The sequence below is a fragment of the Lissotriton helveticus genome, chromosome 4_1 (genome assembly GCF_964261635.1).
Source record: "Lissotriton helveticus chromosome 4_1, aLisHel1.1, whole genome shotgun sequence".
Lineage (NCBI taxonomy): Eukaryota > Metazoa > Chordata > Amphibia > Caudata > Salamandridae > Lissotriton > Lissotriton helveticus.
This window is the reverse complement of record NC_136063.1, coordinates 1,120,053,492-1,120,080,788: the sequence shown is the minus strand read 5'-3', so window position 1 is coordinate 1,120,080,788 and position 27,297 is coordinate 1,120,053,492.

Below are 27,297 nucleotides of genomic sequence, written 5' to 3'. Positions count from 1 at the left end.
TAGGTGTTCCTGCAGAGGTCAAATAGCCTCTTTGGGACCAGAGCTGTCTATAATCATGAACAACTCCATAACCATATTGACTATCAGTCACTATGGTTACTTTCACCTCTTTTCCCAATTCACATGCTCGTATCAAAGCAATCAACTCTGCTATTTGAGCAGAATGAATTCCTTTCAGACAAGATGCTTCCAACACTTCTGCTACTCTACAAACAGCATATGCAGCACTTAGAACACCACTCTCTGTTCTCAAGCATGATCCATCCACAAACATTACAAAATCTGATTCAAGTAAAGGTTCATCTTTAATGTCTGGACGAGGCTTTGTGCAATACTCCAAAACATCCAAACACTTGTGATCAGGCTCACCTTTCACTTTGCTTCAATGGTGTCGGGTAGCAGTGTTGATGGGTTGACATTCACACATCTTGCAACAGTCACATTCTCAGCTCCCAAAAATATTTTCGCATAACGAGTCATTCTGCTGTTAGTCATGTACTGGGTCTTTGCTCTTGTGAGGAGAATCTCCACTGAATGAGGTACATACACTCTCACAGGAAATCCCATCCCAATTCCTTCACTTTGCTCCAGACTTACACTAGTTGCTGCTACTGCTTTCAGACAACCTGGCAAAGCCTTTGCAACAGGGTCCAAAACAGCTGAGAATTACGCAATTGGTTTTCTCATTCTTCCATGTCTTTGGATCAATACTGACAAAGCACAGCACTCTCGCTCACTACAGTACAGTTCAAATTCTTTTTCATAGTCAGGCATTCCCAAATCTGGTGCTTCACACAACTTAGTTTTTAGCTGTTCAAATGCTTCCATCTCTGTTTTAGTCAGAACAATGGGGTCTCTGATATCTGCCTTTTTCAATCTCTGCAATGGTTTTGCAATCAATGAAAATCCACTTGTCCACTGTCTGCAATAACCGACCATTTCTAGGAACATTCTTACCTGTCTTTGAGTTTTAGGTGGCTGCATTCTTTGTATCATTTTATTTCTTTTAATTGTGACTTGTCTGATTCCTTTAGCAATCTTATGACCTAAGTACTGTACTTCTTTCTGATAAAACTGTAATTTTGATGGAGACACTTTATGTCCCTCCTCAGCCAAATGATTCAACAATGCCACTGTAACAGTTGTACAGGCATCCTTTGTTTTTGATGCAACCAAAAGATCATCAATATACTGTACTAACACAGATTCTCCAGGCATGCTCACATTTTGTAATGATTTCTTTAGCAACTGATTAAAAATCGATGTACTCTCAGTGTACCCTTGTGGAATTCTACACCATGCTAGGATACGATTTTGGAAACAAAACGCAAAAATTGGTTGGCTTTCTGGATGCAATGGAACAGTTAAGAACGTATTGCACAAATCAATCACCGTATACCATTCTGCATCATGAGGTATTTGGTACAGAATCACTGCTGGATTCGGAACAACAATTTTGTTAACCTTTCTCAGTTCCTACACAATTCTAAATGTTCCATTTGGCTTTTTCAATCCCATAATCAGTGAACTACAAGGACTGCTCTCAATTTCTCTTAAAATTCCCTGCTCAATCATTTTGTCAATTACTGGAGTGATTCCTTCAATTACCCCTGCAGTCATTTTATATTGAGGTATATTTGGGTAGCTTGCACCTTCTTTTATAGATACTTTCACAGGATCAACCCCTTTCATGAAACCTATATCTTTTCCAGTGAAATCCCACACACTTTCTTTCACTGCCTCTTTTAGTTCAACAGGAATTTTCTCTTTACCAAAAACAGGAAACAGTTTATCTTGTTCTGCCTCAATCATGAGCATTGTTAATTTATACAAACTATCTTCATCTGGAGTTTGCAATTATATGCCATCTGGTGAGCAATCTATGGCACAGTTCATTTTACACAGTATATCTCTACCTAGCAAATTAACAGGACTGCTGTCGCACACCACAAACCGATGCATATCTTTGTATGTCCCAATCTCTATTTCAACTGGTTTAGTCAAAGGAGTGTTTATTTGTCTATTGGCTACACCTACAACCTGGATTGTCTCACCCGAGAGAGGAAGATTCTGAATTTCCACTGATCTAACAGTAGAACGGGTAGCACCAGTGTCCACTAGGAAAGTTATTTCCACATCATTCACCTTTCCGCTCACAAATGGACCTGACTGATCTACCTAAAGAGTGGCTCCAAGCATACACTCTTCTTCCTCCCTCAGGCACCGTCAGAAACTTTCATCCGGTTCACTGCCATTCTCTTCTTGCAACCAATATTGAGGACACGCATTTACTCTTTGCGGTCTTTTTACCTGCTCACCTCCGCTGAATCCTGTCTCTGCACTGAATCTCTGCTGATTCCCACTGTATAGCAGTGGCGGTTGCGGCACCTGACTTTGCTGATTTGCTATCTGCTGTTGTTGCGGTTGCTGCTGATTTACCTCAAACTGCACCTGCGGATTCAATGATGTATGTTCCCCATTAACTCTAGGCGGACATTTACACTCTCGTTTCCAATGCCCTACCTTGCTGCAATTGAAACATGGCATTTTCTTTTTCAATTCATCAATATTCCCTACCAATTTAGGTTTGCCTTTAAATCCACCTTGATCCCCTGCATTCTTATTCTCCATCTGTGCTACTTGTTGTTCTGCTACTTTTACTTTTGCCCACATGGCTTTTAATTTCAACTTTTTCTGTTTTGCATCAATTTCTTCACTGCAATACTTTGCCTGCCTCAGTACCTTATCTACTGAGCTCGACTGCCAATCCATCATGCTATGTCTAATCATGTCTGAAATTTCCTGTCTTAATCCATATACAAACCTGTACACAAAGGGGCTCATATCTTTTTCATTTAATTCCTCATAAACACTATATTGTTTGAAAACCAACAACAACCTTTCATAAAATGAATGCACAGTTTCTTTTGGCTCCTGGGTGGTCCTGTCTATTTTTACCCGATCAGTTTCTTTTGGAGGTATTTTATTTTTCAACCACACTGTCACTTGTTCATATTTTCTCATCACATCTGGTGATGGAGCTCCTGTTTTCTCATCTCTGGGATACTCCTCCCTTGGCCAGTCCACAGATATTTACATTCTGTCCATAAATCTGTTGGCACCACTATGTCAAATAATCCATCTAAATCAATCCACAATACCTTTGACACCTTTACAAATCTGTCATTTTGTCGATACCACTCTACTGGCCTCTCTCTCAATCTGGGGAAATCATTTGTAAATGACAATATATCTTGTCTGCTCCAAGGAACATGTACATATCCTCCTCCAGGAATTTCTCTCATAGGGAATTCAGTTGCTACTGGTCCCTTTTCCCTAATAGGGAAAGCTAATGTAGATTTATCACTATTCTCTTCTTTCTTCATTGCCCATTTGACTCTCCATTTTCCTACATCACCCCATTTGCGCAGCAATACAATCAAATCTTTTATCTGAACTAGTCTTCCTGCAGTGTTCATGTTTTCAATGTCTCTTTCTGCAAAATCTACTCGATAAGTTTTCTGCAATGATTTTATTTTGAAAAATTCTATTCCACATTCACTTGCCACTTCTAATTGATTGTAAATTTTTTTAGCTCTCCATGTTATGCTTTTACATAAAAACATGAGCTCAGCATCCTGATAAGTTTTTAATCTGTCTGTCCCAATCATTCCAATTATTAATTCTTCCATATCTACTTTTAATTTAGCCACATCCAACACTTTTGATTCCTGCTCTTTTAATTTTAACGTTTTAATCTATTCACTCAACTCTTTTTCTGATGGTCCCATAGGTGTTTTTGTTAAATTTATTTTGTCTGCACTTCTCTCTGGTGTATCAGAGTCAGATTCTGCTCCTGTCGGGTATCCGCATGACAAATTTTGATTAAAAGTTAACTCTGGTGGATTTACACTTATATTTAGTCTTATTTCCAACAAATCAGGATTAGTACTCCCTCTCGCTCTCTGTAGACTTTGTTGTAATGGAATAGTTAATCGCGGCTCTTTTATTTTCTGATCTTCAAATACTGGTATCACAGGTCCTATTGTTACAGGAACAGTTACAGCTTCCATATTTTTAGTAAGGGTTTGAATCAATTCATGTGCAGATCGCTTCCATATTTTTAGTAAGGGTTTGAATCAATTCATGTGCAGATCACTCATAATCAGACATATTTGGTTGTTCATCATTTCGGCTTTCCGCACTTAACACAATTCTGTGTTAATCATTACTTTGTATAGGTGTACCCGTAATTCTAGCTTCTCATATCGGTGTACTCAGGACATATCTTGTTTCTACTCTCTCAGGGAAATCTCTAAAATTTGATGGTTGTCTTGGCGTTTCATTAACTCTTTCTTCTGCCATCGGGTCATTTGGGGTAGTCCATAAAGAACTTGGTTGATATGGGGGCGGTCTCCTATTTAATATTTCTTCTAAAACAGTATCCTCCGATTCACTTTCACCATAACTTTGATTTCCTAATTCAGTATTCTTTTTCTTCTCTGTACTTTTTCGTCCCTCATATTCTTCTACCAATCTGACTGGATACATACCATCACACATATTTCCATTCCTCCATCTTCGCATTCTAGTCTCATGTGTTTCTCCCCATAAATCTCTACCTCTACCTCTCGGTCTAAGATGCCTACTTAACCTCTCAAGCTCTATTTGATGCATCTCATCTTCCCACTTAAGCAGTGCCTCAAATTGAGTTGGTCTGTGTCTTTGTTCAAGTTTCATCATTTTGTCTCTCAAATTCCTCAAATTAGCCAAATCATACGATCCTCCTTCTGGAAAGGCTAATACACCATCATTCTTGGTATACTGTACCCAATTTTCCAACCAAACACACGTATGATAACCATATTTCATTAACATATAGGAAGCAGGTGTTTTCAGTGAAGGAAGTATTTTTCCCTCTCTCGTAACTACCTCTTTGTCTTTTACAAACATGTTTTTCAGCCTTTTAAACCATGAAGGTTTCTTCTTGTCATCATCATAATAGTAGTATGACATTTTCGGTAAACTTTCCTGCTTTTCAAAAGATTGCGTACTATTCTGTTGCTGATTCCGTAACACCAACCTATCACAGCGCGGTTCGCACTAATGCACCAGTTAGAACACGATACGTCACTACTGTGATGAACCAATCAGCTCCTACTCTGTCTTGGTCACATGGACCAATCTCAGCGCGACACTTTTGACGTCACCAGCGCTCCAGCTCCTGCAGCCCTGACTGACCCTTCCTTTACAGGGTTTTTTTTTCAAGAAGCCATATTTACAAGATATTTTACAAAATCAGTTAGTAACTTACACTGAACAATTCCACTAATCTGTTTCGCTAATAAAGTGATAGAATTTTCAATCACACAAGTCTTCTGTAACCGGAGTAGACAACGCTTATCTCCTCAGAATTTTTAGACTCGTCGATAAAGCAACACTACTGGCCTTACCCTTCTATCAGGCAATAACAAACTCGTTTCTCCAGGAAAGCACATACAGAGATCTTTTTCACCTCCTTAGAGACAATCCCAGAGTTTCACCAGAACGCGTATTGCAATTTCATTTACACACGTTCATCCGGAAAACCCTATTCATATACGCATGAACTCTGTGTTACTAGTAGGCAGCGCATCCATCTAACCTGCCACAGAATTCCTCTAGCGTTAGTAAAGTAGACGCCGCTCCTTTACCCTTCTTTCAAGCTCGGGTTGAGTCCTACTACTCTCCCAGCAGTAAGTTTTAATCAGGATACGCAATGATCCCTATGCTTGAAGGCTGAAATTTCATAGACTGTCCTAACTATACATTTATCCTTTCACACTTAATGTCCCTAAACAGTGATATGCGATGATACCACCGCAGTATTTGGCAATACTCCTTTTTTGAAACAGACTAATGCACTGTGCGACTTTACCTTGCCACACTTCCTCCGTCTACAGACAGAGGCACTGGCTTCACCCAACACTTGGAAGCCTTTTCAAAACTACATGTAACGTAATACAAACTCAACAGATGTTAGTCATAAATCTATACATCAAATTGTATATAGTACTTTATACATAACCCTAGCTAATTTCCTTAGCAACCACTACTCTGCTACCAAGATATAACTGCTACAGCGCGGTTCCGAAAATCAATTCTAATCAATACTCATCATTTCCCTGAAACCTTTAAACACACAACCATTCGTCAGTGGAGCCCATAACACTGCACGTTTACTCTTGTACACTTACACTTGACTTGAAGGGTTTTGGTGAATTACACTGAAGAAATGCTGTAACATTAGGTGGAGTGTCTACTAAACCTATTTAAATCAGTTATTATTTACACCTATAGATTATTATACTTTACCATGGTTTTATTCAAACATTTAATTATTCAGACGCACCACCATAGTGGCAATGGATCTGCTAGAAAGAAAATTAGGCGTAGGGAAATCACAAGACCAGCTTTTAAAATTCCATTTTCCCAATTTTATTAAAAGCAAAACTTTATTATGTCTGACATTTATGCATTAATACATTCTTTATTCATTAAAATCTTAATCTTTATTTAAAATGATCATTCTATTTAGAGCTCAGGAAAAATCGCTTATTTTAAAAATCAGTTAAAGTTTAGCAAAGAACAGATAGTTCCAAATTCATTCTCTCCTAACATCACTAACTAACACCCTCATCTTATCCTTCAATCCTGCAAAGCAAACAAGTAAAAAGTCATTAGAGTCTTATATCCAGGAATCGGTCATCAGTCGGGCAGCACTTCCAGTAGAAATCGAATAAGCGACCCCTTCTAGACAAAACCAGGGGTTTTTATACCTTAATTCCCTAACTTAATCTATCTAAAAAGTTACTATCACTACTTATTCAAACTCTGAATGGACAAATTCGGGGTGGGTGAGCATCATCTCACCATTACAACATCATTTTCTCGTTGGTTCAGCTGAAAAATAAAGTGTCTTTGTTTTAGGACAGTCCATAGCTTAGCTATTTCCTTAAGTTGAAATATCGAGTCCCGTTCTCACGATCACAAGACCAGCTTTTAAAATTCCATGTCTGGCACCCATCCTAGGTTTCGGACCAAGGCAGCCTTGAACCTCCTCGAGCACAGGCAGTTCACTCTGACTTGCAGGTTTTGGAGCGCCTGCGCTGTCCAGCTCTTGCTCACTGTTTACCTGAGCGTCCGTTTTTTATCTAGGCCTCAGAAGCCACTTTTGGAACTATCATAGAAACAAACACAAATTCATGTTAGTTATTGAATTTAAACCCATTCTGTTTACCTCCCACCATACTAATGTTTCCCATTAGTTGTTACCTAGCAAATAAGCCACACAAATGCATTTTATACTTACATAATCAACCACTTCTTAGCACAAAACGTATACAAAAAGCACATTTAGTCTACGTTTGTTTACATTTAAGCTGCGCAATAATTCACAACACACTAACAACACATATTAATTAATTATATGGCAACATGCAAGCAAAATTAGTACTCCTGTGTATAATAAAATGTGTGCATCTTATTCTATGGTTGATTAATTTCACAAAACACCTTTAGTAAATGTTATCGTTATGGGACATTGACTTCAAGAGGGGTACACAAAATTTTGCGTTTGCCACCTCGCTCCATCAGGAGCAAAGTTTCCAAGAAATGAGAATTGCACAATCATTGACTTGTATTCTGAACACAAGAATTTCAAAAAGAACAAAAGAAATGTCCGAACGACTATTAGGTGCAATTCAACAACTTTGGTTGATGGTGGCTTCAGACTACCTAGATATTATTGCACACATCCTACATTTCTAATCTACACTAACTCCTAAGTCTACTTACTTGCCTGTTTTGCCAATGAATTCCCCTAATTAAATTGGCATTTTTCAAAAAAAAGTATTAATTAAAAGTCGGGTTTCTTACCTTCAGTTGTCTTCTTTTCTCAACTCTTGGACTTGCGTACAATCCCACGTTTCACCAAGAATTTTGTGAAGTCCTTTAATCCATAGTAAATAATCCATAATCCGTGATGTAAGCCATGACCCGAGTTAAGCTAACCAAAATGGACACAGTTTGGCGAAGCCATTTTTTACAGCAAATATTGTGCTGAAAACTGAACTGTGCTCACCTACAAAAAACGCAAACCCCCAAAAAAATCCAGAAAAAGAATACTTGTTTGGCAAAAAACGCAACAAGAAATCCACTGTTGCAATCCGCTCTCAGGATCCAAATCAAGTAAAAAGAACATCAAAAAAATAAAACAATTTGAAAAAGTTGCTGCAAAAAATCCATTGATGTAATCCTCTCTCCTCCGAAATTCAGCTTAAGTCCCAAAAAAACATATATCTATATGTTAAAAATGTCCTAAAAAGTATTTTTGCAATCCATGTTTGCAAAAATGTTCATGTTCCTTCGACCTATCCGAAAACCGCACGACACAATAACTTCATTTAAAAAAACGTTTGCATAAAAAGAAATAAAAAATCTAAAAATATTGCTTTTATAACACTATGGTTTCATAGAAAAAGAAATCATTCTTTAAAAATAATTATATTAAACAAAAAGTGTTAAGAAAGCAATCTGTCAAGGTGCACCAGTCCGGTGTCCACTGGCTGTCGGCAATAGTATGGAGAGAGGAGCGGGGACAGTGAGAACTACAGTTCCCGGCATTCTTCATGTTGGGGACGTTCTGCGTAAGCAGAGCGTAATGTCAAGGACCCCGGATATAGGCGAGGATTACAAGCGGGAAGCTGACGATTATTTTGGAGATTTCCAGTTCATGAGCAGACCCGGTCATTTGTGAGCAAGTGGCAGTAAGGGTGCTAAGTGCACCATCGATCCCTTTCTCTTCGCATTCCTTGGTTGTTCCCTCCTGTGGATTGTGTGGGTTCTCTGCAGTCTCCTCCTTTGGCGAGATTGCAATTGCGGCAGTCTCTTGCGGAAGGAGAGCACAGATCTACATTCCTGTGTTCCTGCATTCCTTCCCTGTTGGAGAGACCTGCTATTGCCGTGGTCTCATGCAGGGGAAGAAACAAAACAACAAATACTTTGTTAAGTCATATCGAGCGTAAACTCTCGTATTGGTAAGAGTGGGATGCGCATTGTTTTGTTTGACCACATGCTTGGTCTTCGTCAATTATCCTGCGGAGCCATCTGGATTAAATTGTTATTTTTGTGAGATAGTTCACAGGTCTTGGCTATTAGAGAAAAAAATCTCAGTGGGTTTCTGAGGGCTCGTGGGACATATTTTGCCCTGTATGCTATTTTTTCTTCTCTCACTTCCATTGAGAGTGGAGTGCTATTTACAAACAGGCTATCATTTGACTGTATATATGGCTTATCGTATGAACCTCCCTTACTCATGTTACATGAATTATGAATACAAACGAAGTCTCATAGTGGTATAGGTGCTAGAAAGAGATTGCGCTATGGTCTTTCTTTTACACATTCTTTTGTTTATTGATTGTAGGAGAGATTAGTAGGGGGTGTCCAGGAAGACAAGTGCCGTTGCATACCAAGCTTTCCAACACTTAAACAGGATAGGTGGGAATGTGTCTCATACCTCTCTTCTTTGGTAAATGTGTTATTGTTGTAAAACAGATCTCACATTGATTGTTGTTACTTTGTGACAGTATTCGTTGTTACTTTGTGACAGTATTCGTGTTGGGATTCTGCAAACACCCCTCTCATCTCTCTTGATATAGCTTCTTCTTTCCTTTACAGGTAGTGTGACACAGTTAGTCCTAATGCTTCTATGATTAGGATTGTATAAAGTGTAGGTGTTACATATTGAGGGAAAGTATTACTTACGGTGTTCTTATTTTGTCATCCTCAGATCTCCCTCCCTGCAATTCCTACCTTTTCCTTTCCTCGCTTGACTATCTCACTAGTCGTTGTGAATATAATTCCAGGCATGGGGCAGTCGAGAGGTAGACCCCATTGAGCATCAGAACAACCATGTGGATTACAATGGGGAAACCTGACACAATCAACCCGATGTGGGCCTACAACTGCTACCTGTTTAGGAAAACCTTTTTGGGTTAAAACATACAAAAATAACAAAATACAACTACCCTAGTTCTTACAACATCCCTCCTCTCTCCTTACAATCAACTATGCCACCCTTAATCTATTTTTAATACTTTAAATTTGCCTTACCTGGATGCAGCTCTTCCTTGCTCTTGATCCTGACGGCGATGATCCTCGTAATGTCGAAACATACGTACAAGCGGCAAAGTCATCTCTTTTTATACAAAGAAAAAAAGGACAATGTCTCTCATTCATTTTAATTGGAAATCATGGGAAAACCTACAAAAAAACAAAAAATCATATGTTAGAATACAGTTTCAAATCTATGATTTTTTTAAAATAAATAATACCACTAATAAATGTGATTATTTTTTTATAACGGTATTATATTATTTTTAACTGTCATAGAATTACCTACAATACTACTAATGTGTCAATTTGTTTTGTAAGCTATTATATTGTTTATTAGCAAAATGTATGTAACATTTTCTATGTATATTTATGCTAACTCATATTATTTTGTACATATATGCTTATTAAAAATGTTAAGCTATATTATTATACTTTTTTAAGATGATTCATTTTATTAAATTAAATTAAACATTTATATGCTTTTTTTATGATAGCTTATAATTACACCTTGATAATAAATCACTCCCCTACCCAAAAACAACTAGGGGGTCATTATGATGGCGGGCAGATCACCGCCGACCAGCCATTGGTGGCGATCTGCCCGCCATCACAACACAATTTACCCTGGAAAGTTCGTCCGACGCTTTTCCGCCGGTCGGCAATCGTCACGATTGACGGCCGGGCATAAAAAGCCAATATGGTGGTGGTGCCTTGCAGGCACCACCATCCACATCATTATGATTACCCTGGGTATGCCTTTCCATGGCAGAGACTCCGCCATGGAACAGCATGCTGGAAATGACTTTGGGGGCTCGTTGCAAGCCCACGGGGTAGTGGGCTGCATTGGGGGGTACCTATGGTACCTGCCGACATTGCCATGCACAAGGTGGCAGGCCACGTTGTGCATGACAATGCACAACTTGGGATTTTAACATTGCGTACGGTGCTGCAGTCAGCAGCACCGTCCACAATGTTAATGTACCAGGATGCTCCAGCTAGTGTGGCGGGCGCGTCATAATAGGGCAGGTGGGACCGGCGCACCTATGGAGGACAGTCCCAGCTCTGCAAGGATGGAAGGTGGACAAAAGTCTGCTCGCCATCCTGATAGGCCCCTCAGTGTTTTGCTACATAGCCCTTTTATTCATTTAAATATTAAACATCAATGTAACAATTTTGCAATAAAATAAATTATGATTTAGGTAATAAATAATACTCAAGTATTAAAATGTATACCTAAGTATTAATACACTTCTCCACCCAAAACCCGTTTACCATGCATCCCTCCCCAGAGGATAGGTGACAAAGCCTTTTTTATTAATTAAAAAATATATATCTTTTAAATGTTCTATCACTTAAACTAAATTTCAATTCATTCTCATATATTAACTTTCCTGAGTATCAATCAATCAATCAAATAAGCTTTATTCGAATTCAGATATGAATCTAAACGCTATGATCTGAGTATTAATACACTCCCCCAACCAAAACCCCTGTTTACCAGGCATCCTGTATCAGTGGATAGGTGCCAAAGCCTTTTTTATTAATTTAATTTTATTTCTATCACTTAAACTAAATATCAATTAATTCTCAAGTAATAAAATTATTGCCTGAGTACTAATACACTCCCCCACCCAAAACCCCTGTTTCCCAAACATCTGGTCTGAGGGGATAAGTGCAAAGCACATTTAATTTATTTTTTGTAAATATATTTATATATATATATATATATATATATATATATATATATATATATATATATATATATATATATATATATATATATATATATATATATATATATATATATTTTTTTTTTTTTTTAAATAATAACTAATCTAAAGTTTAAATAATACTCACGTTTTAAAATAATACCTGAGTATTAATGCACTACCCCACCCAAAACCAATCCCTTTTAATCAATTTTTTAAATATATATCTTTTTCAAACTACAAACTTGTAAACTAAATATTAAACAATTCTCAAGCATTGTATTTAATACCTGAGTATTATTACACACTCAGTTTCCCATGCATCCCATCCATGGGGATGGGTGCTAAGCCCTTTTAATTAATTATTTTGATATATGTTAATTTTATAAAAATAAAAACAACTAAACTGAATAAAAATACTAAAATATTAAAATTAATAACTAAGTATCAAAACACTCCCCCACCCAAAAACCCCAATTTCCCAACAAAACTTGGATAGTACCCAAATATAAAAATAATCAAAAATAGTAACTTACCTCACTTACCTCCATTACTCACCTTACAATGCATTGTAAAAGCATGCGTTGTAATGGCACATGCATTGTGATGGCATGCATTGTAATGTCACCTGCATTGTAAAGGATGCTTTGTAAAGAATGCATTGTAAAGGCATTACGATGTAATACCCGCGTTGTAATGGACGTTTCCAAAAATTGAGCCTTTATCAGCAGAGTTTAGAGATTGGGATAAACGATGGATATAAAAATTGATCGATTTGTGACTGGGTTTGATGAGTAGGGGAAAAATGTGTAGATTCTCTTTTAGCGGGATTACAAAGCTTACATGCATCTATTATGTTCTTTTGTTTAAGGGTTTGAACAAATAGTTTCAGAGCCTTGTTTGGGATGCATGAGACTGTGGATTTCCGATCAATGAATGGATCTACAATTTGATTACAATCACCCGCAATAATTAAATTATCGTCAGGATATTACATGAGTTTCTGGGTAAGATGATACCAAGACATACAATCAACAGCAGTAGGGCCATATACAATAATCCTTTCGCTGACAGGCCTTTTCCCCCCCTGTGCTAAACCTTTTTTGGGCTATATGGGGTAGTTCGCACTTAGGCCCCTGTAACTTTTTGTGCACATAAAGTATCCATGGCAATTTGCGTCGTTTTCTTCCAACATCATGGAGATTTTAAAGATGCCCAGGGTCTGTGGATTTCCCTGGAGGGGGCCCAGAAATGAGCCAAAATACAGCTAGATTTTTGTTTTTTGGGAAATATGGGGAAAAGGTGCTGCAGAAGAAAGCGCCAGTTTTTTCCCCTGAAAATCGTATCAAAAAAGGGTTTGTGGTGCTGAAATCCCCATTTTCCCAGCTTTCAGGGACAGGCAGGCTTTTGTCAGAAAACTAAAATTCTTTATACAGTTTTGACTTTTTACTGGGACATAGCCTATTTTTGCTACTTTTTGTGCTTTCAACCTCCTTCCAATAAGTGGTAGAAAAGGATGTGAAAGCAAAAATGGTTCTCCGAAAGCTGTACATTTCTGAAAAGTAGACAAAATTCTGAATTCAGAAATCCCCTTGAAAACCAGGTCATTTTGTGATAGGTGAGCACCTGTGTTTTGGGTCCCAGGTTTGCAGACATCTAGAGGAACCTAAAAAACCCAGACATTTCTGAAAACTAGACACCCTTGGGAGTCCAGGGAGGTGTGGCTTGCGTTGATCCCTCTAACATTTCCCTTCCAAGAATCTGCGGCAAACCTCGAATTAAGCTAATAAGTCACATTTTTCTCTAATATCTGTGTGGAAATGTTGTGGGATCATCGCACGGCACAAATTTCCTACCACTCAGCGTTCCCCTCAGTCTCCCGATAAAAATGATATCTTACTTGTGTGGATGGACCAAGTGGTTATGGCATGGAAGGGCAAAAAACCTGTAGAGATTGGAGGGGCACGGTGGGTCCAAAGGTGCAGTTTGTTTAAACTCTTTTAAGCGGGCGCTACTTTGGGCACTCACATAAGTGAGGTATAACTTATTACCCACATAGAAATGTGAGGAAAATTTGACTTTGTAAGTATATTTGAGGCTTGCAGGCGATTCTGGGTAAGAAAAGGCTGGGGGATCCAAGCCATACTGCCAGCCAAGAGTCAGTACATGCACATCACCATCCACACACACCACCAGCTAAACACCATCCAGGCCTACCACCAGCAAAGCGCCACCCACGCACTCCACCACCCAAGCGCAATCCCCGCACTCCGCCAGCCAAACAGGGCGGACTGGTAACCACAACCAGCCCTGGCAGATTGATGCGCGACCAGCCCTGGGAGGAGATGGGCGTGCTAGTAAAAAGCACTGCTATTACTGTGGGCTGATATTGCAGCACTGCTGCAAAACAGGCCCCAGGAACAAAACCAGCCCCCACGGCCAGAAAACCGGCTCCCATCCCTCTGGCCCACTGGGGAAAGACCCGGTGCCTGCTACGACCAGTCCGGCCCTGCAACCAAGCACCATCCATGCACACAGCTAGCCAAGCACCAGTCCTCGTGCACTGCCAGCCAAGCGCCACTCCGCGCACACCACCAGATAAGCTATTGCCTCGATCTGCCTTCTGGGGGGGGGGCAGGGGGCCTTTTTTTGTGGTTGAGCATTAGCATGCCCATTCTTGGCAGCCCCCACCCCTATGTATGAAAAAACAACAACATACCTGGTGCCTGGGGGCTATCTGCCCCCGGCTGCAGATTAGGGACTAATGCCCCATCTACCTCCTGGGAGAGGCAGAAAGACTGTGGCACATTTTTATGGGGGTGGGGCAAAGGCATGCCCACCCGTACATGTAAAAAAAGACAATCACTGGTGCCTAGTGAGATATCTGATGCCCCGGTGGGCATACCAGGAACTGTTGCCCCCATCTGCTCCTGGGGGCAGAAAGACTGAGGGCGTTTTTGGGGGCTAGAGGCATTGGCATGCCCAACTTTTGGAGCCCCCTATGTACATAAAACAATCCCTGGTGCCTAGTGTGCTTTCTGCCCCCCCCCCCCCAGAGGGGCAAATCAGGGACTATTTCCTCCATCGCAAAAAAGGCTGTGGCAATTTTTTTGGGGGTGCGGGTATTCGCATACACTTTTTTGGGAGCCCCACCCCTACATATAAAGAAAAAACAATCACTGGTGCTTAGTGGGCTTTCTGCCCCCAAGGGGGACAGAAAGGTGCGTAATTAGGCGGGGTAGGAGCATTGACATGTCCATCTTGGGCAGCCCCACCCCAAAATTGGTGGCTAGTGCACTTTTTGCCCCCCCCCCCCGAGGGCCAGATTGGGGGCTATTGCCCCATCTGCCATCCCGGTAGGGGCAGAAAGACTATTCATGACCAAAATATTGGTCGGAGAAAAAGTACTTGCCCAAGGGGCCGCTATTCTCTCCCTGGTGCCTAGTGGAGGGATCCCTGCTTGGGGATTGCCACCTGACTCAATCCCCAAGCAGATATCCACTAGGATACCATTGGACAGGGGAGATTTGCCCCTTTCTAATGATACCTCTCCCATCTGCCTCGATGCTCAGGGGGCTGAGATAGCCCCCTGAGCATTGAGGCAGTGAAACTGAAACTGAGTTTCAGTTTCCGTTTCTCTGAAATGATGTCAGTGTGACGTGTATGCCGACCGTAATTTCAGAGAAGTGATCAGAACACCCTTTTAAGCTGGGGAAGCTTCCCCAGGTCCCAAGGATGTTTTGACAAAATTAAATCCCTCTGGTACCAGCACCAGAGGGATTTCCTGTGCCATGTGCGTGGACAGCCAGGAGCTGTCCGACGCACATGAACACTTGTGCGTCGGATGACTCCCGGCCGTCTGACGCACCAAAATAGTTGAATAACAAAAAGGGAACTTTCTCAATTAAAAATTTGGTGCATTACCATCAACCATTGTCAAACTCTTGGGATATCAACCGAGCACACAGAGACTTTGACAGAGTTAAGACTACATTTATTTTACTATCACCAGGTGAAAAGAAAACTTCACACACCCAACCTCTTTTTAATTTTAAAGATTCATTCTCTGTGAGATGTGATTCTTAAATTAGTGTTACATTTCCACCAAGCTTCAAAACACCTTGTCGCTTAATGGGGGGATTTAAACCTCTGACATACTAGGAGGCAATTTTCAAAAGACATGAAAACATTTAAAAGATAAGGGTCAAACCAGACAATTCATGAAAATAAGTTAAATATTACCCACATAACAACCAATTATTTTCAAGAAGACTTTAAAAGATAGTAGAAGAGAAATAAAGAGTAGAGACGAATAATAAAGTGAGAAAGGACAGTGAAAGAAGAAAGGTAAAGGTGATAAAAAAAAGAAGTGAGATGTAGAAGAACAGAAAATGAAGAATAGAAAATAGATAGTAAAGAAAGAATAAAACATACCTAAAAATTCTGAAAAAGACTGGGGAGGGTGAAACCACATGGGACATATGACACGTGCAAACTCCATGGGGAAGACACAATGAACGTTTCAGCACATGAGACAAGGAACTAGGACAGTCACAAACAAGAGAACAACACCTGTAGGAAAGAAAACATAGTTAGCAGAGAAATATCTATAATAACATCATTATAATACATAAAATCTCCTAACTGCGCATCAACAAAGTAATATGTTAGTCACATATTACCACCTTCCGCGCTGCACACATTTTCACACTGTGCGGGTGTTTTAATTAGTGAGCGGGGTTCGGACGGCCCCTGGGGGCACATGGAAAGGGTTAAATTATCAAGATTAACAAGGAGAGCACATCAATTTGTAAAGAGCCTAGAAATCAGACGTAGACACTCCAGTTGTATCTATATTCTCTATCCTGCAGGTGTCAATGACATTTTTCAATTTGGTCGGTCTTCATGGGAAGTCGTCTTATTTGATAGGTAACTTTAAATAAGCACGGATGGAACAGACTAAATCGGGCAACAAGGGAACAAAGTGCAGTCTCATATTAAGGACGTCTCAGTGTCTGTCAGCTGTACTTTTGGGACAGGAGAGAAATACAGAACATTACCAGACCATGAAATACGCTTCATTGTCCTGGCCACTGCAAGAACATTGAGAAGATCAGTATATTCCAGAAAATACAGGATATCTCCTCTTGGTCGTCTTGAAGTGGAAGCAACAGCAGGTTGACAACCTAACCTATGAGCACGTTGGATATTAAGTGAAGTTCCTTCTGGTATGTGCAATAATTCAGGAAGAAAGGATTTGAAAAAAAGAGAGGTTCAGTACCTTCAGTGCCCTCAGGTAGGCCATGAATGTGTACGTTGGAACTTCCTTTCTGATTTTCCTAGTTTCTGGAGAGAGGAAACCTGAGTTTGAAGATCACTTAGTTATTCCGAATGATGCAATGTACTGTTCATCCCTGGTAAGTCGTTCCTCCATCTGAGACCATCTATCAGTGAAGTGTTGTAGTTTGTTATTAGTCCCCTCTATATAAGGATGCAAGGAACGAATTTCCTCCAGTAGAAGTTACATGGACACATTAGGAAGAGATTTTGTAGGAGAAGACGGGTCTTTTTTAAGGTTTTTGGTAGATGCCTTCCCAGCCATTGAAGGCAATGGAGCTATAGTAGAGCTTGAGGAGGAGTTGCCTTTATGATAAGAAACCAAAGAATCTTCCATCTTTAAAAATTCTGAAAAAATAGTGGAGTATTTGACAAACTTGTGAACTGAGTATGCCAAAGGTAATTTTGTGTTTTTGAGTCTTTCCATAGATAATGTAAAATATAAAAACAACGGAAGTGACTGCCTATGTCTATGCCAAGTGAGGAAGAACTCAAGCAGATTCTCTCCTGTCGAACATATCTTGCAGCTTCAGAACAATGTCAAAAGTAGACACAATAACAAGTAGTAGTGTCTCAAATATTATTGTAAGTTATGTATTTTAGCGGAAAAACTCTGTTGGAAATGCAACATATGAAAAGAAAGCTTTAGCGAGCCAGGTCAGAATGTACCATTAAAAGTTCCATATCCAACGAAGACAGTGAATATTGCAAGCATAGACTTGCAAGCCGGGTATGGCATCTGCACTTTCAGGGCACTAAGGGGCTGGTTCTATGAAGGCATGAGCCGTGTCGGCAGTACAGCCTTGTAATAAGTTGTTTCCCTGCATTGCAACAAAAGAAAAAGGAAGCAAGTACAGCTCTTCAAGAGAAAAAACAAAGAGAAAAAACAAACTCCTTATTCATTGATGTAAATGAGCTAAACACCAAGGCAGGGGATGCCTTATAAATAGTAATACAGAAGATAATATAGAGTTGGTACACTCTCTTCTTCAAAGAAACACCGTCACTAGACTAAAAGTCATAAAAACACCTCAGCATCGGAGCCTTGTGACACACATACTAGCTGAAGCTTATTCAAGGGTGAAGCAAAGATTATCTTTAAAGCAGTAGAACTACTGCCACATTGGATGGCCCTCAAACAAAATGCTCTCATGAAAAGTGCAGACGCAAACCTGCAAAGGTGCCCTCCAATTTCCCCAGCTGTTCCTTAATCCAAAATGGCTGGTATTTTCTTGAGGAGAAGCGCATCTCCAATGGAATTAATTAACCGCGCTGGTCTCCAAAGCTGCAAGCGGCTGTAACATGTTGCCTGATGTCTGCTATGTAATGAAGCAAGAAAATGCCATCCTCCCGGTGAATATAGTATCAGTGCGCAGAATCCATTCTGTGCCGTCCAAAGGACAGTCACTTGGACTCCGTCATCTTCCTTGGGTGTCAAGCCATGCTCCTCCTGCAAAGAAAACCATGACCTCGTGAAAAGCTAAAACAGTTGCAGTCAGACTGAATTTGATATCTGGAGCTAACAGTATTGACTTGCCATGCTTTGCTTTTTCTCTCCTCATTTTCGTACATGTGTATCATGATGGATGCTGTACTGATCTATTTATTTCTCTATACCTTTATGAAATACCATAAATGTACAATGTTCCAGAAATGTACAATATTGAATAGACACAGGAGTGTTGAGAAGCGTGCAAACACTTAGCAATGTGCATTTTTCAGATAAACCAATTAACATAACCTGAGGGTGAGTTGATGGTTCTATGTCACCAGTACACATCTTTTCCAATCCAGGATTTTCCTTTTAAAATTAATTATTAGGTTTGTTTGCCTAATTGGCTCAGATTTAACATATCAAGATGCCAACTGCCGGAATGCTCTAATAAGATAAATGAAAGTCAGGTGTGGGGAAGTGGTGTTCCACTGACGGGAAGTTGTCTGGTCAAACCGGTGTAACATGTGCCACTCCCAAGTATTTTCCAAGCCCTTCAGCATAACACACAAACCCTTATTCCCAGTTACGACCTGCTACTCACTGCTTTCCCCAGCAAGAAAAGTAGGGCCCCACACACTCTGATTAGGGTGGACGGTTCACCCTCCACTTTTCTGGCAGCTGTCCCCCATCTGATAAACTCTAAATAAAGGTCCTTAGCAATTTATTTTTATAGATGAGTGTTGGCAGGGTTGCCTCTCCTCCTAATTGCCAAGGTAGCAGTGAGTGCCACAAAATGCCTCCTGACCTTGGGCCTATTCTAGGTGGAGAGGTGCTGGCCACAGTCCTGTCAGTTAAGCAGGGGAGATGGTACACCGTGAACAGTAGTCTCACGCTGCTGTTTTTCAAAGACAGCCTATGCCACCAAATAATGAGCTGGACTATGCTGGGTAGGGTCTGAGTTACAGGGAAAGTAGGACATAGAGACCATCCTTGAGCTTCTATAAGCTTTATCTATTTGGGAGCAAAAACAGTAGACGCCCTGTTCATCATCCTTCCATGCCTGTGAGAAGCGAGCTGGAAATGTGCAGACTTTCTAATTGCCCTTGCCTTACTGAGCCTTAAGAGATTTGTAGTCACTGAAAAAAATGCAGTTATAACAAAAACACTATGCATAGTAATAGAGCTGTTCAAGATGAAAAAATCAGATAGGAGGGAGAGTGATGATGGCAACATGGAATTAATGACTAACACACATTATGATAAAAGAACAATTGATGGACAGAATGCAGAACATTGTCATAGATTTACCCCAGTACAGAGATCTGGGCCTAAATTCATCGCTTTTTTTCTCCCCATGCCATTCCAGTTTGAACCCAGTCATATGCAAATCAGTCTTGACCCTGCTCCCTATGGGAACAGTCCAGCTGGAACTGCCAGGCCTTGTCCTCCCTTGACTGCAAAAAGCATCCTAGGACCGGTTTCGGGGTTTAACCCCTCATTGGCCTGGATAGCTGGACTCCAGTGGCATGGAGAGCACAGGACCCACGTCTGGGGATAGCTGCCCCACTCAGGGTGACAAATGCAAAAAGAACAATTGATGGAGAGAATGCAGAACAGTGTCATTCATTCACCCCAGTACAGAGATCTGGGCCGAAATCCATCGTTTTGTTGTTCCATATGCCATTCCAGTTTGAACCCAGCCATATACAAATAAGTCTTGACCTTGCTCCCTTTGGGAACATTCCAGCCCGAACAGCCAGGCAAGGTCTTCCCTGGACTGAAAACAAGCATCCTAGAACCGGTTTCGGGGTTTCACTCCTCATCAGCCAGGCTAGCTTGACTCCAGTGGCATGGAGAGCAAGGGACCCACATCTGAGCATACCCGTCCCACTCAGGATGACAAATGCGAAATCCTGTATTATGCATTATGTACATTTTCTGCCTTGATCTGTAAGTACGTGTACGAGGCGAAACAGAGATGAGTACGGGATACTGAGTGAATATGTGTTTAGAAGCAAAGAGGTACCGGCACTTTGATGTTTACGGTCACAGGGAGGTTCTTTGAAACTCTTGAACAGGAAAAGAAAGTTAAGTGCTCGCCACCGGAGACTGAGATACTGTAGAGGAGTTCTAGGTTGCTGAAAAACTAGACTCCTGCTGTGGTGCAAGGAGTTTGGATTCGGTGTCTCGGTTTGGTTACCAGAATGCACATATTTATCCAGGAGCAGGAGGTTGGTGGGAAAGAGTTCCAGGAAAGTATGTTGTGGAAGTTCTCATGAATAGACTTTAACACTTTGGTCAAAAGTTTATGTCAGCCATGTTGATGTGGTATATAGGAAGAGGGGTTTTGGCTTCCGAGATTGTGAACGAGTCACCTGGCAAAATGAATTATCTTATCTTGTTTAGGGACAGATTAAGGATTGTGGTTAGCCCGCCAACAAGCTATTGCCCTAATCATGTGAACTCATAACTAGTGCATTGCATAAGGCCTTAGCTATGTGTAAAGTAAATGAGAACAGATAAACACGACTGCCATAGCCATGCTCTACTCTCAAAGATAGACTTAACAAAAAACTGACTCTGCCTCACACTTTCTGGCCTTGCAACGATCCCCTTGACATGTCACTGACTCTGACCCAGCCGTACTAATACTTTACATTTGACAGGGAAGGATCTGCCTCAAGTAATACAATTAAAGAATGATTTACAGGGTCATTTAGACCGGGCCGATAGCCCTAAGCCCTCCAGGTCATTGGAGGACCTGGCCTGTGCCTAACTAGTGGAGAACTAGCCCCAAACATTAGTGCACCCTGCCTGTCTGAGGGGACATTATGGGTCCAATTAAAAATTTGGCAGACAGATCAAATTAATTCAGGAGTTTACGACTGCCACCCTGCCTTTAATCAGCCCACGAATTAAGAGTTCATCGCCGGCTGTGAGATGAACTCTATGGGTTTGTATCAACCACCATCATGAGGTTTATAAAAAGCAATTAAAAAGTTTGGTGTGCGTCTGTCATTGGTGATAGATGCTTGCAATAAATTTTAAAATGTTTTACTTTTCTGAAAACAAACTTCCAAAGCAGACGATTATCATATAGACTACTTCCAAATTGATCAGCCAGCGGTGGTTATACTAATAGCAGGGGATCAAGAAAGAGAGAAGGCAGAGAGGAAGAAGGTAAGAGATAAAGGGCCAGATGTAGGTGGGTAAATACCGGTCGGTAATTCAGAAATTCGGTAAATTTCAACGTTTCCGACCGGTATTTAGACATTTCTAATGTAGGTAGGGAATCGGAAAATACCGATTCCTTAATACCGATTCCTTATTGCTCCTGCATTTAAGGAATCGGTAATACCTGTAAGACTATTTTTATAAAGCGAGGGTACTATGAGGAGACCGTGAAATACATAGCCTTAAGTCAAAAGAAATACGTGAATACGTGTAATGGATTGCGGTTCTTCTAAGAAACATTTTTAAATGAGGAAAGAGTAGGTAAATGTTTTATTCAGGGTAAAATTGTCTTTTTTGCTATTTTTGTAAACGTTGAGTTAATTGTACAATGCTTTCCTGAGGCAAGAATTGTGCCATTGTTATGTACGTTTTCAGGTAAGCTAGAGCACTAGACATGGACTTTTTCTGGGAGGTAGGTGAACACACCTCCAAACGCAACGAATCAGAAATACAATGGGAACAGGAAGAAACCTGCATTACATTTACTTTCCTGAGAGCTTCTTTGTGCTTTGCTTACAGACAACAAATTCCACATGAATGGTGATAGCAGGAAATTAAGGACAAGCCTAAAAAGAAGTGACAATTACTGAAACCCAGGCAGAGTTATAACTTTTCCTCTAAATCAGTGTGGCGTCAAAATCATATTTTTCATGGTCATATCCGGGTCCTTGAAGGATTTGGAGAGCTTTTTCCAATCAGAACCGGGATGGAAATACTACCTCTAAATTACAGGTACGTGTCAGCACCACCACAGTACCAGACTGGAAAAGAAAAATGCGTCCGAAGTAACTGACAGAGAGTTTGAGTTGGCACTGTCAGATAACTAAATCAGACCTTTGAGTCAGACTAGGCAAACCTAGGATTGATTTGGGTGATTATTTCCAGAGATTATTTATTTTATATTGTGCAGCCACTATTATCGGAGAGGAGAAGTAGTGAACATTTAAACTTTCGACTGTGAACATTTAAACATACATTCTTATTTAAAATTCCTTGAAGAGGAGTGGTAGATTTTGTTGGAAACCGTAGTGCAAAATTACTATGACAGACGCTGAAGTACTTGGATGAAGCAGAGTTAAATGTTTTAGGGCCCGATGTAGGTAAAACGCATTTACCGATTTTAAAATACCGATCCGTACCGATTCGGTATTTCAAAATCGGAAAATGATATGTAGGAAATAATCATCAGAAAAATACCGATTCGGTAGCATTCGGTATCGAGAGTCGATACGTACCGATTCGCCAACTACCGAATCGGTATAGGCCGGGTCGGACAAGTCCGAATCGGAAAAAAAAAAATGCGGAACCAACCGAATCGGTAAACGCCGAATCGGAATAATAAATACGCCCCATGGGCCGAAAGGCCAATAGGAAGGCATTATACATTCCGAATCGGTATTTACCGAACACATTCGGAAATTACCGAATCGGAAAATACCGATTCGGAGAATGCCGTTTTGCCGAGCTGGTTGAGTGACACTGAAGACATCAGCCAATGAGCTGTAAGCACCCTCCCCCACAGGGTGTGCCACACCAGGCAGGTGCAACTCATCAGAACTTTCTGGAAAGCTGCATGAGTTGAGCAGACACAGAGAGAGCAGCATTGTGAGCAGGATCCCTGAGAGACATGGACACCAGCACAGAGAGCCAGAAGGCAGGGCGGAAGCGCAATCCTAAATTCAGCACCATGGAGCTACAAACTTTGGTGGAGGAGGTGGTGAGGGTGCACACCCAGCTATATGGCAGGCAGTCCCTGACTGTCCCGGAGAGCACCAAGAGGAGGCTGTGGCTCGACATCGGGGAGAAAGTCAATGCAGTTGGTGTCACCCACAGGAGCCTAGACGACCTCAAGAAGAGGTTTTATGACATCCGTGGCGTGACCAAGCGCAAACTGGCCGACCTGCACAAGCAGGCTGGACTCACTGGAGGAGGAACAAACCGTGCGCCACCCCTCACTCAGCTGGAGGAACTAGTGGCGACGACCATCGAGAGGGCCAGTGTCGTGGGCATTGGGGACCTGGATAGCTCATCCCGAGCTACAGCTACAGGTAAGAAGCATGCGCAACTTGACACACCATACCAGACACCTCCCCTACAGACCCAATGCACAGCCAAACCCCAGGCCAGTACAGCTAGCAACAGACATGAGCAATGCATCGTGCTAAATGTACTCAGCAAAAGTTACCAATAATGCCACAGCAGAAGCATGAGATAAATAACTGTAATACAGCATCAACGTGTTTGTAATGAGATGTGCAATGCTTTAATAGTTGTGACTGGAACACATTAGCACCCACTTGACAAATGCTTCTTTGTACCTAGGGGCACCATCAGGCGGGGGAGCAGCATCAGCTCCAGCACCAGCTCCAGCACCAACAGCCAGTGCGGCAGTGGCAAGCACCAGTGCAGCAGCACAGGAGGAGGAGGACAACAGCTGTGCCCTGGCAAATGAGGAGGACACAGGACATTCCCTCACAACTCCACACTCCCCCCGACTGTCTCAGTCTCAGTCGCCCTCATTGGTATTCTCCCCGGACAACACACCACCACAGAGCCACCCTGCACCTGCCACTTCCCCGGCCCGGAGGAGAATAGTGGCTCCATTAGTCATCATGGAGGGGGCAGCGGGTCAGGCTCCTGCACAAGACCCCGTGACACCAGCGACACCAGAGCACACACAGCAGGGCAGCAGAATTCCACGTAGGCCACGTGCTACCAGCAGCCCAATACCAGCACCGGGAGGCAGCGTCTTCGCAGGGCTGGAGACCAGCATGGTCACAATACAGAGGATGCAGGCGAAATCCATCCTGGCCTGCCATCGCCAGTTGCGCCTGCACAACCTGCAGATGGGTGAGATGACACAGGGCTTCAAGACCTTCGTTGACAGCAACAAGGACATAGCAACATCAATTGGCCGAATGACCACTGCCATCACCCAGCTCTGCACCAGGTTGGATGACCATGAGCTGAGTCGTCGCAGGGATGCAAGAGTCACGAACAGGTCACTCACCCGCCTTGCCGCTGCGACTGCCCAGTCATGCCAACGTGGGGCAAACATGGAGGCCAGCCTCACACAGTCCATGTCGGAGGTCACTAGGGGCATGGGCCGTATAACAACAGCCATGGAGACACTACTCATCTCCAACACCGCAGTGAATCCCGTCCTGGGCGAGGCTGGGGACAGCAGCAGCCGCAGCAGCCCGGCCAGCGCTGCGTCAGAGCCGCGCCAGAGCACCAGGCGCTCAGCTGAGGCTGCAGGGCATTCTGAAGGGGGTGAGGTTCATCCCAGTGGGCCTGCTAAGCGCAGCAAAAAATAGGACTGCCACTGCGGGTGAGGCAACCCGGACATTGGACATTCCTACCCCTTGTTGTTTAACTTTTCTTTTGTTGCACATCAGTGCAGTAACGTTGATGCAACATTATTAAATTTAATTTCTGAACACATACATTGACCTGTTTGTGCATCTGTACTCACTCAGAAATAGTTGTCTGTGATCTCCTGACGCCTGTATCTGCCGTCAGATGGTGCAGAGACTCCAGCAGGTAGTGGTAGTGGGACAGCATTGTCATCGTCGGGGTCCTCGTAGTCGGATAACTCTACCTCAGTGCCTTTCCTGACTGCAAGGTTGTGCAACATTGCACAGACAGCAATAATCTTGCAGCAGGTGATGGGGGTATATTGCCTTGCACCTCCGCTCTTGTGCAGACATCTGAACCTGCTCTTCCAGATGCCAAAGGTCCTTTCCACTACGTTCCTCGTGCTTTTGTGTGCACGGTTGTACCTCCTTTGGCTGGGTGTTGAGGGGTTGAGGTAAGGTGTGAGAATGAACGAGCGTAGGGCATATGCACTGTCGCCTGGAAGGAGAAGGGGTAACATTACTCACATGCATACATGTATTACACACTGCAATTTTGGTAATGGGGGTCTGACACTGTGTCTTACCTAGGAGGTATCCTTCGCCAAATTCCCCTGCCATCAGCCGTGCATAAATCCCGCTACTCTGGAAGATATAGGAGTCATGGGTACTCCCCGGAAACTTTGCAACCAGGTCAGTGATCACACACTTGGCATTGCATATCACTTGCACATTTATGGTGTGCCGTGACTTCCGATTGCGGTATACGTATTCGGTGTCAGCAGGGGGGCAAATCGGTATGTGTGTGCCATCTATGCAGCCAATGATGTGGGGGAATCTTGCCATCTGATAGAATTCAGCTTTTGTCTGTGCCAGTTCTGCATGGGTGGAAGGGAAGGAAATGTAGTGGGCCATCCTCTGGATCATGGCATCAAGGAACTTGTGGAAGAACCTTGACAGGCTGCTCTGGGTCACCCCTCCTGCCACAGCAACTACACTTTGATAGCTGCCAGACGCCAGAAGATGTAGGCAGCATAGCACCTGCACCTGCACAGGGATTGCATGTGCCCTTGGAGTGGGGTGCTGCAACAGGGGTTGGAGGTCCCTGATGAGGTCTCTGATGGTGTCTGCCTCCAGCCTGTACCTCTGTAGGATCTCTGGATCTGTCAGCATGCACAGGGTCACCCTCTGCCTGTACACCTGCTCCTGTCTCAGCCATTCCCTCTCACCTTCCTGCTGTAGCCGTAGCCGTCTAGCTATGACATAGAAAGCTGCCATGTTGCAAGTAGAACTGCATTTTGGGTCATTTTTTATAGGTTGCACCTGGTTACCACCTGATTCCAATCCATGGTAATTTCCGAGTCAGAAATACCGATTTTTGAGCAAAATCGGTATTTCTGTGCTTACCTACATCTCAATCTTAGGGTTTTCGCATGGAATCGGATTTTCACCGAATCGGAATATATACCAATTCGGCGATTTTACCGATTCGGAAAGTCACCGAGTCGGTCGGATTCCGAATCGGGAAAAAGTAGTAATCGGAAAAAATCTCCGAATCGGTAGATTACCTATTCGGAGATTTTTTCCGATTCCTACATTTTTCCGATTCGGAATCCGACCGACTCGGTGATTTTCCGAATCGGTAAAATCGCCGATTTCGCAGGATTTCGGCCTCCTACATCCCGTTGTCTGTATTCCGATCGGTAACGGCCGAAAATACCGATTTTCGGCCGTTACCGACCGACCTACATCGGGCCCTTAATGATTTATTTATCTGTGGTTGAGAATAGCGCGAATAAGACCCATACAGTTGAAGAGCGTTTTACATGAGCTCTACGTCCGGTAAACATAGCACACCGGATAACAGCCACATTTGACACATGCACTGGGCAAGGCCGGCAATATGTTACAAGGTGTACATTTGTTTGGCAAGCTATACTTACTGTGGTGTGCATTTGTGCTCGATTTATTGAAAGTTTGAGGTAAGAGTAGGCTTTCAAAATATTCCTCAATCAGGCCCACAAACAGTAAAAAAAGCTTTGGTCACACTGAACTGTGTGACCGGTGTTCT